Source organism: Arachis stenosperma, chromosome 5, assembly GCF_014773155.1.
Source record: "Arachis stenosperma cultivar V10309 chromosome 5, arast.V10309.gnm1.PFL2, whole genome shotgun sequence".
In the NCBI taxonomy this organism is placed as follows: domain Eukaryota; kingdom Viridiplantae; phylum Streptophyta; class Magnoliopsida; order Fabales; family Fabaceae; genus Arachis; species Arachis stenosperma.
In genome coordinates, this window is record NC_080381.1 from 49,618,280 (window position 1) to 49,628,068 (window position 9,789).

The 9,789-nt window shown below is 41.3% G+C and overlaps 1 non-coding gene across 1 annotated transcript; it reads right to left on the reverse strand.

The window, feature by feature from the left end:
• Positions 1-6,275: 6,275 nt before the first annotated feature.
• Positions 6,276-6,379, reverse strand: LOC130932244 (small nucleolar RNA R71). The gene has a single exon (XR_009067403.1). It is a non-coding gene; the product is annotated as a small nucleolar RNA R71 (small nucleolar RNA).
• Positions 6,380-9,789: the final 3,410 nt, after the last annotated feature.

Genomic DNA, 9,789 nt, shown 5'->3' on the forward strand with positions numbered 1-9,789 from the left:
TTGGGCGTTTAACTCCAAGTTTTATGCCAGTTCCGGCGTTTAACGCTGGAATTTCTGAGGCCGGTTTGCTACGCAGGTTTGGGCCATCTAATCTTGGGCAAAGTATGGACTATTATATATTGCTGGAAAGCCCTGGATGTCTACTTTCCAACGCCGTTGAGAACGCGCCAATTGGGCTTCTGTAGCTCCAGAAAATCCACTTCGAGTGCAGGGAGGTCAGAATCCAACAGCATCTGCAGTCCTTTTCAGTCTCTGGATCAGATTTTTGCTCAGAACCTTCAATTTCAGTCAGAAAATACCTGAAATCACAGAAAAACACACAAACTCATAGTAAAGTCCAGAAAAGTGAATTTTAACTAAAAACTAATAAAAATATAATAAAAACTCAACTAAAACTACCAAAAACATACTAAAAACAATGCCAAAAAGCATATAAATTATCCGCTCATCATCGACCACAATGTAGTCTATCTTGAGCGTTCTTGACTGATTTCCTTTTCCGAAGGTTGTATACAGCGAGATGTATCCAATTGGTTGAACCGGGGTATCTCCCAGTCCGAACAAGCTGTTCGGGTATGCTTTGAGCTCTTTTTCTTCCAAGCTGAGCTTGTCGAAGGCAGCTTTGAACAAGATGTCGGCGGAGCTCCCTTAGTCTATCAGTGTGCGGTGGAGATTTGCGTTTGCTAGTATAATAGTGATGACCATGGGATCGTCGTGTCTTGGGATGATACCAGATGCAACTTCTCTTGTGAAAGTAATTGCTGGGATGTCGGGTACTTCCTTTTTCCCCTCGACATGATATACCTCTTTGAGATATCTTTTACGGGATGATTTTGAGATTCCTCCTCCAGCGAATCCGCCGTGTATCATGTGGATATGTCTTTCAGGTGCGCAGGGTGATTGCTCCGTTCGCCCATCGTCTTCATCCCTTCTTCTTTTTCTTTGTTCTTCATCTCGAGTGACCAGATACCGATCTAACTTCCCCTCTCTTACTAGCTTTTCTATGACATTTTTTAAGTCGAAACATTCGTTGGTGGAATGTCCGCAAACTCGATGGTATTCACAGTATTCGGTCCGATTTCCTCTTCCTCTCCTGCCTTTGTGCGGTCGAGCTGGGGGTATTTTTCAGTGTGACAAACTTCTCTGTATATATCTACAAGGGACACCCGGAGAGAGGTGTAATTGTGGTATTTTTTTATCTTATCCCCGTGTCGGTCTTCCTTCTTCTTAGACTCTTTATCTTTATCTCAGGAGGAGGATCCGAATTTTGATGCTTCTACTAGTCGGGCGTTTTCTTCCATGTTGATATATTTCTCGACTCGTTCTTGTATTTCATTTAGTGATGTGGGATACTTTTTTGATATGGACTGGCTGAAGGGCCCTTCTCGGAGGCCATTAATGAGGCCCATGATGGTCGCTTCAGTGGGTAGATTTTGTATGTCTAGACATGCCTTGTTGAATCTTTCCACATAGTTGCGGAGACTTTCCCGATCTCCTTGCTTGATCTCCAACAGGCTTGGGGCATGTTTGGTTTTGTCTTTCTGGATGGAGAATCTGGCTGAAAACTTCTTGGCTAAATCATCGAAACTGGAGATGGACCTTGGAGGTAGATTGTCAAACCATCTCATTGCTGTCTTAGTTAAAGTAGCTAGAAAGGCTTTGCAACGAACTGCATCTGAGGTGTCGATGAGATACATTATACTTCTGAAATTGCTGAGGTGATGGCCGGGATCTGTGATGCCATCATACAAAATCATGTCCGGGAGTTTAAAGTCTTTTGGGATCTTGGCCTTCATGATTTCTTTGGTGAATGGATCTTGATCCTTGCGGGGGTTATCTTCACCAGGAGATCGAATAGCTTTGGTTTTGAGATCTGCTTCAATTTGTAGGAGTTTACTTTCCAGCTCTCGACATCGCCTTATCTCCCTTTGTAGGTCCTTCTTTGCCTCTCGTTGATGTTGGGCATCTTTCTCGAGTTGCTTTAGTCGATCTTGAAGCGTGTCCAGAGCTTCCTGATTTGGCACGTTATTGTCTCTGCTAGGCCGGGGGGTATCTTTAGGCGTAGCGTCATTGTTTTTGTGCGGCGTTCTATCTTCTAAGTCTGAATCGTGTTCTTTGTCATGATCGTTCGCCACGATGATGGGATGACTTCCAGGTCCCCGGCAACGGCGCCAATGTTCCGAACATTACCTGAAACTGTAAGTCGATCTCGGACGAGATCTTCTGTGCTGGTCGAAGCTTTTATGTCTGACTTAATGGACTTGGTGATGGTGCTGATCCTTCGTCCCCGGAAGGTGGGGGGTACCTGCAAGGGACTCAGATGCTTAAGTTAGCAAGGGTATTAAGCAGGTATTGAGTAGAATCAGAGTATCAGTTATATTTGGGTGCTCCAGTGTATTTATAATGGTGTAGAGTGACCTTCTTAGATAAGTAACTTATCTTATCTTTATCTTATTTTCAAGTGAGGTCATCCTATCTTCAACGGAACAACGTTTCTCTCTGTAGGCTTGGGCTGCCTTAGGATTTGGGTCGTGGTCCTCCATTTGGGCCCTTTATTGGGCTTTCCTATGACTTGGTCGAGCTCTTTGAGAAGAGGTCGGGTCATCCTGACCTGAAGAGGTCGGACAGCTTTGACCCTGGGTATGAACAGTTGGCAAGGTGAAAACCAAATTCACCGCCCGATCACGACAAAGCTACAGGTCGGCAAGGTGAAACCAAAATTCACCGCCCGATCACAACAGAGCTACAGGTCGGCAAGGTGAAAACAAATTCACCGCCCAACCACAATGAAAATCGAATTCATCGTCCGAATTTCGACAAAAGTCGGCAAAGTGAAAACCAAATTCACCGCCCGACTTCGATAAAGTCGGCCAAGTGAAAACCAAACTCAACACCTGACTTCTACAAAATCGGCAAGATGAAAAGCGACAGAATAATGCAAGAAGTTTTAAAAAGCGATCCATGAATAGAGACCTGACGAGGTCTGAAACAAAAAATTGATTTCTAGAAATAACTTAGAATGGAGCGACATAAAAGAAGTTGGACCAGATCAAAGTGACAAAAAGTTATAAAAAGTAATCCCTAAAAAGAGGCCTGGCCAGCCCTAGAAGGAGGAGTACTAGAAATAACTTAGAAGGGACCGACATGATGAAGTCGGCCCGACAAAGCTGCAAAAATTTATAAAAGTAATCCATAAAAAGAGACCTGACAAGGTCCAAATAAAATGGATTACTAGAAATAACTTGGGAAGGGACCGACATCAAGAAGTCGACCCAAGCCGATTAAAGCAACAAAGTTATAAAAAGTAAATCCATAAAAAAGAGATCCAACGAGGTCCAAATAAAAATGGATTACTAGAAGTAACTCGAGAAGATTCGACAAGAAAAGTCGACCAACAGAAGGCGTGCGCTAAAAGGGACACAGCTCTGCCCAAAAAGCCACGACTCCACGACAAGGCTATCAAAATTGTTCAGACTAACTAAAAAGGGTTCTACGAGAACACTAAAATGTTGTCGGACAAATTAGCCCCAAGGATCACCTCGACAATCAAAAAGAGGTCGGACAACAAAAGTAACAACACTCTACAAAAGATCCACAAAAGGGATAAAGACATCTCACAACGGCCAGAGGAAGACCAGGAACGCTTTGCTGAAAGGTACGAAGTCTTGAAAAAAGACACTACTTAAAAGGCAAAAGCACAAATCAAAACGGCGCTAAAAAGTCATCCAAACAAACTATAAAAAGGTTCTCCATCGGAACACTACCTAAAAATTTGTTGGATTATTACTAAAAAGCCCGAACAGTGAAGACAAACAAGTCGGAAGAAGGCTGAAAAGCCCCCTCAACAAACTAAAAAGGGCAATACCAGACTCGCACAAGGAGAAACTACTCAAAGTCAGGATGCTTGAGCACAACTTCCCCAAAGAGATCGATGCTTTGAAAGCACGATCTCACGAAAACGTCCAAACTCAAGCAGGGGCACTGTTCATGCATCGGTTCGAGATATAAAGGACCGGGTTGGCCGACCTCTTAGAAGGTTGGCCCATGACCGACCTCTTAGAAGGTTAGCCCATGACCCACCTCTTGGAAGGTTGGCCCATTACCGACCTCTTCTCAAAGAGCTCGGCCAAATCACCATAAAGAGGCCCAAGCAGGACCAAACGAAGGGACACAGCCCAAATATAAAGGCAGTTCCCCTTAAAGATAAGATGACTTCACTCAAAGATAAGATAAGATGACTATCTTATCTCCAGAAAGATCATTCCGCACTATTATAAATACACTAGAGCACCCAGGTATAACTCATACTCTGATTCTACTAAAAACCTGCTTAATATCCTAGCTAACTTAAGCATCGGAGTCTCGTGCAGGTACCACCACCCTCCGGTGACGAAGGTTCAACGCCTCCACCAAGTCCAACAAGTCAGACATGACATTTCTGGCGACCAGATCCAACGAGTCGGACACGACAGCTCCGACCGCCAGATCCAACAAGTCGGACGTGACAGCTCCAACAAGTCGGACATGTCAGCTCTAACCAGCACAGAAGATCTCGTCCGAGATTGACCGACAGTTTCAGGTAACCCTCGGAACACCTCTTTCCATTAAAAATTCAAAAATAAAAATATCTCTTTTCAAGTAAATAATAGAGAGAAATGAAGACTCAGAATATACAACAGAGGAATCACAGAGAAAAAACTGGGTGTTTAGAAAAACGCCCAGTAAAAAAGGATTTCTGGCGTTTAACGCCAGCCAGGGTATCTGGCTGGGCGTTAAACGCCCAAAGAGGTAGCATTCTGGTCGTTAAATGCCAGAATAGATAGCATCCTGTGCGTTTAAAGCTAGGATGACATAGGGGAGATAATTTCGTTTCAAATTCAAATTCTTTCAAATTTTCATCTTTTAATTCATAACTTTTTGCATCAAACATATTTTAAATGTTCATCTTTTTCATCTTTTAATGTTTTCAAAAAAAATTTAAATTTAATTTTTCAAAAATATTTTTCTTAATTTTATATTATATTTTCAAAAATCATTGCTAACAATTAATGTTTTGATTCAAAAATTTCAAGTTTGTTACTTTCTTGTTAAGAAAGGATCAATCTTTAAATTCTAGAATCATATCTTTTAGTTTCTTGTTAGTCATGTCTTCAATTTTAAAAATCAAATCTTTTTAAAATCTTTTTCAATCATATATTTTCAATCATATCTTTTTAAAATCAAATCTTTTTCAATCATATCTTTTCAATCATATCTTTTTAAAATCAAATCCTTTTTAATAATATCTTTTTAAATTTTGATTTCAAAATCTTTTTTTCTAACTTCTTATCTTTTCAAAATTATTTTAAAACCTTTTTCAAAATTTACTATTTCTTATCTCTTTCAAAACCACCTAACTACTTCTCTCACCTCTAATTTTCGAAATTCACTAACCATTTTTCAAAAATCTTTTTAATTAACTAATTGTTTTCAAATCTAATTTTATTTTTAATTCTTTTTCAAGTTTTCAAAAACTTTCTCTCTCATCTCTTTCTATTTAGTTTATTTAATGGCTAACAATTCTCTTCTACTCATCTAAAAAATTTGAACCCTCTCCCTCTTTCTGTGTTCGAATTCTTCTTATTCTCCTTCTACCTCATCCTTCTATTCTTCTTTTCCTCTGACACATCAAGGAATCTCTATACTGTGGCATAGAGGATTCTACTACTCCCTTTTGTTCTCTTCTTTTTCATATGATCAGAAACAGGGATAAAAACATTCTTGTTGAAGCTGATCCTGAACCTGAAAGGACTCTGAAGAAGAAACTAAGAGAAGCTAAAGCACAACACTCCAGAGAAAACCTTACGGAGAATTTCAAAAAAGAAGGAGACATGGCAGCTGAACCCAACAACAATACTGGGAATGCAAGGAAGATGCTTGGTGACTATATTGCACCAACTTCCGACTTCTATGAAAGAAGTATCTCAATTCCTGCCATTGGGGCAAACAACTTTGAGCTTAAGCCTCAATTAGTTTCTCTAATGTAGCAGAATTGCAAGTTTCATGGACTTCCATCAGAAGATCCTCATCAGTTCTTAACTGAGTTATTGCAGATCTGTGATACTGTTAAGACCAATGGTGTTGATCCCGAGGTCTACAAACTTATGTTTTTCCCCTTTGCTATAAAAGATAGAGCTAGGACATGGTTGGACTCACAACCTAGAGAAAGCCTGAACTCTTGGGACAAGCTGGTCAATGCTTTCTTGACCAAATTCTTTCCACCTCAAAAGATGAGCAAGCTTAGAGTGGAAGTCCAAACCTTCAGACAGAAGGAAGGTGAATCCCTCTATGAAGCTTGGGAAAGTTACAAACAATTAACCAAAAGGTGTCCTTCTAACATACTTCCAGAATGGATCATCATATGTATATTCTATGATGGTCTGTCTGAGTTGTCTAAAATGTCATTGGACCATTCTGCAGGAGGATCTCTTCATCTGAAAACACCTGCAGAAGCGCAGGGACTCATTGAGATGGTTGTAAATAACTAGTTCATGTACACTTCTGAAAGAAATCCTGTGAATAATGGGACAACTCAGAAGAAAGGAGTTCTTGAGATTGATACTCTGAAGGCCATATTGGCTCAGAATAAAATATTGACTCAACAAGTCAATATGATTTCTCAAAATATGACTGGATTGCAAGCTATATCTGGTAGTACTAAAGAAGCCTCATCTGAAGGAGAAGCTTATGACCCTGAGAATCCTGCAATGGAAGAGGTGAATTACATGGGATAATCCTATGGAAACACCTATAATCTTTCATGGAGAAATCATCCAAATTTCTCACAGAAGGATTAACAGAAGCCTCAACAAGGCTTTAATAATAATAATGGTGAGAGAAATAGGGTTGGCAATAGAAAGCCTTTTCCATCATCTTCTCAGCAACAGACAGAGAATTCTGAGCAGAGCCCCTCTGGCTTAGCAAACATAGTCTCTGATCTATCTAAGGCCACTCTCAGTTTCATGAATGAAACAAGGTCCTCCATCAGAAATTTGGAGGCATAGGTGGGTTAGCTGAGTAAAAGAGTTACTGAAACTCATCCCAGTACTCTCCCAAGCAATACAGAAGAGAATCCCAAAAGAGAGTACAATGCCATAACCACATCCAAAGTGGCCGAACCTGGAGAGAGTGAAAAGGCAGTGATTCCCAGTGAGGAAGACCTCAAGGGACGTCCACTGACCAAAAAAGAGTTCCCTATTGAGGAACCAAAGGAATCTGAGACTCATAGAGATTCCACTGAACTTACTGTTGCTATTCATGAGCTCTGATGAATATTCTTCCTCTGAAGAGGGTGAAGACATTGTTGAAGAGTAAGTTGCTCAGTATTTAGGAGCAATCATTAAGTTGAATACCAAGTTATTTGGTAATGAGACTTGGAAGGATGAACCTCCATTGCTCATCGATGAACTGACTACATGGATTCATCAAACATTACCACAAAAGAAACCGGATCCCGAAAAGTTCTTAATACCTTGCACCATAGGCACCATGACTTTTGAAAAGGCTCTGTGTGACCTGGGGTCAGGTATCAACCTCATGTCACTCTCTGCAATGGAGAAACTAGGGATCTTTGAGGTACAAGCTGCAAGAATCTCACTAGAGATGGCAGACAAATCAATGAAACAGGTTTATGGACTTGTAGAGGATGTCTTAGTGAAGGTTGAAGGCCTTTACATCCCTGCTGACTTTATAATCCTAGACACTAGGAAGGATGAGGATGAATCCATCATCCTTGGAAGACCCTTCCTAGCCACAGCAAAAGCTGTGATTGATGTGGATAGAGGAGAGTTAGTCCTGCAACTGAATGAGGACTACCTTGTGTTCAAGGCTCAAGAATCTTCCTCTGTAACTGTTTCGAGGGTTACCTGAAACTGTAGGTCGATCTCGGTTGAGATCTTCTGTGTTGGTCGGAACCGACGTATCCGGAAGGTGTATAGTGGCCGGAGCTGGTGTGTCCGACTTGTAGGACTTGGTGATGGTGCTGATCCTTCGTCCTCGGAGGGTGGGGGTACCTGCAAGGGACTCCAATGCTTAAGTTAGCAAGGGTTTTAAGCAGGTATTGAGTAGAATCAGAATATATGTTATACCTGGGTGCTCCAGTGTATTTATAATGGTGTGGAGTGACCTTTCTGGAGATAAGATAATTATCTTATCTTATTTTATCTTTATCTTTGAGTGAGGTTATCTTATCTTTAGGGGAACTGCTTTTATCTTTCTGGGCTTTGGCTGCCTTTAGATTGGGCTGTGTTCTTTCGTTTTGGGCTTGCTTTGGGCTCCTTTGGCGATTTGGCCAAGCTCTTTGAGAAGAGGTCGGACATTGACCGAGCTCTTTGAGAAGAGGTCGGATAGTCTGACCTGAAGAGGTCGGTCGGCTTGTCACTAAACATCCCGTGTCGGACAGCTTGACCCAGGGTATGAACAGTGCCCCTGCTTGAGTTTGATCTTTCCGTGAGATCGTGCTTTTCAGAGCTACGATCTCTTTGGATGTCGTGCTCAAGCATCTGTCTGGCTTGTTTCTTCATTGCTTCGCAATCTTTGCAGATTTTCTAGAGGTTTGGTACTTCATAGTCCAACCTCTTTTGAGTGGTGGTGTGGGTTTTCTACCCTTGCCTTCTGGATCACGCCTTGCTTTAAGTTTGTGTTGACAACCCTCTGCTTTGGCGAAGTTATCCTTGCAGCTTGATATCCGGACTTTTAGTGATTTGTCCAATGACTTTTTAGTCTTCTTTACACAGAACTCTTTTTTTAATCTTGGATGATGTTCGTACCTTGTTTGAGATTGTGCCTTCTTTGAGTGGAGTTGTATCCTTTTTGGCTAAGCACATTTGAGCCTTAAGTTGTTTCCCAACCTTTTGGCTTGTTCTTTTTTGAAGTCATACTTGCGCCTCTTCTTTAGCTGACGTCGACCTGTATGACTTTGCCCCTTTCGTGGATCTTTGCAGAGTGTCGATACTTTGTTGTCCGACCTCTTTTGATTACTTCCGGTTTTGTCCACTTTCTGCTTTGGTCGAGGTGGTCTTTGGAGCTAACTTGTCCGACAACTTTTTAGAGTTCTCGTAGAACACTTTCTAGTCAATCTAAACAATTTTGATGGCCTTGTCGTGAAGCCGTGGCTTTTTGGGTAGAGTTATGTCTCCTCTAGCGCACGCCTTTCGTCTTGAGTTATTTTTAGTAATCCCTTGGGTTTACTTTTTATAACTCTGTTGCTTTTGGTCGGCTTGGGCCAACTTCTATTGTCGATCCTTCTTTAGCTTTTGTTGGTCCGACTTCTTCTTATCGGTCCAAGCTGTAGCTTTCGTTGGTCCGACTTCTTCTTGTCCGTCCAAGTTACTGTATCTTTCTTTTATGCACCTCATTTAGGTCTCTTTCAGGGGTTACTTTTGTAGTTTTATGTTTTGGGTTGACTTCGTCATGTCGAGTCCTCCTAAGTTATTTTGTAATCCTCTTTCTTGGACCTTGTTCAGGTCTCTTTCAGGAATTACTTTTATAACTTGTATACTTTGGGCCAATTTTGTCGTGTCGGGCCTTGTCGAGTTACTTGGTAATCCTCTTTCTTGGACCTTGTTCAGGTCTCTTTCAGGGATTACTTTGGTAACTTTTTGTAGGAGTCCAACTTCGCCATGTCGGGCTCTTCTAAGTTATTTTTGTAATCCTCTTTCTTGGTCCTTTGTTAGGTCTCTTTCAGGGATTAATTTTATAACTTGTCTTGTAGGAGACAGACTTCGTTAGGTCGATCTCTTCTAAGTTATT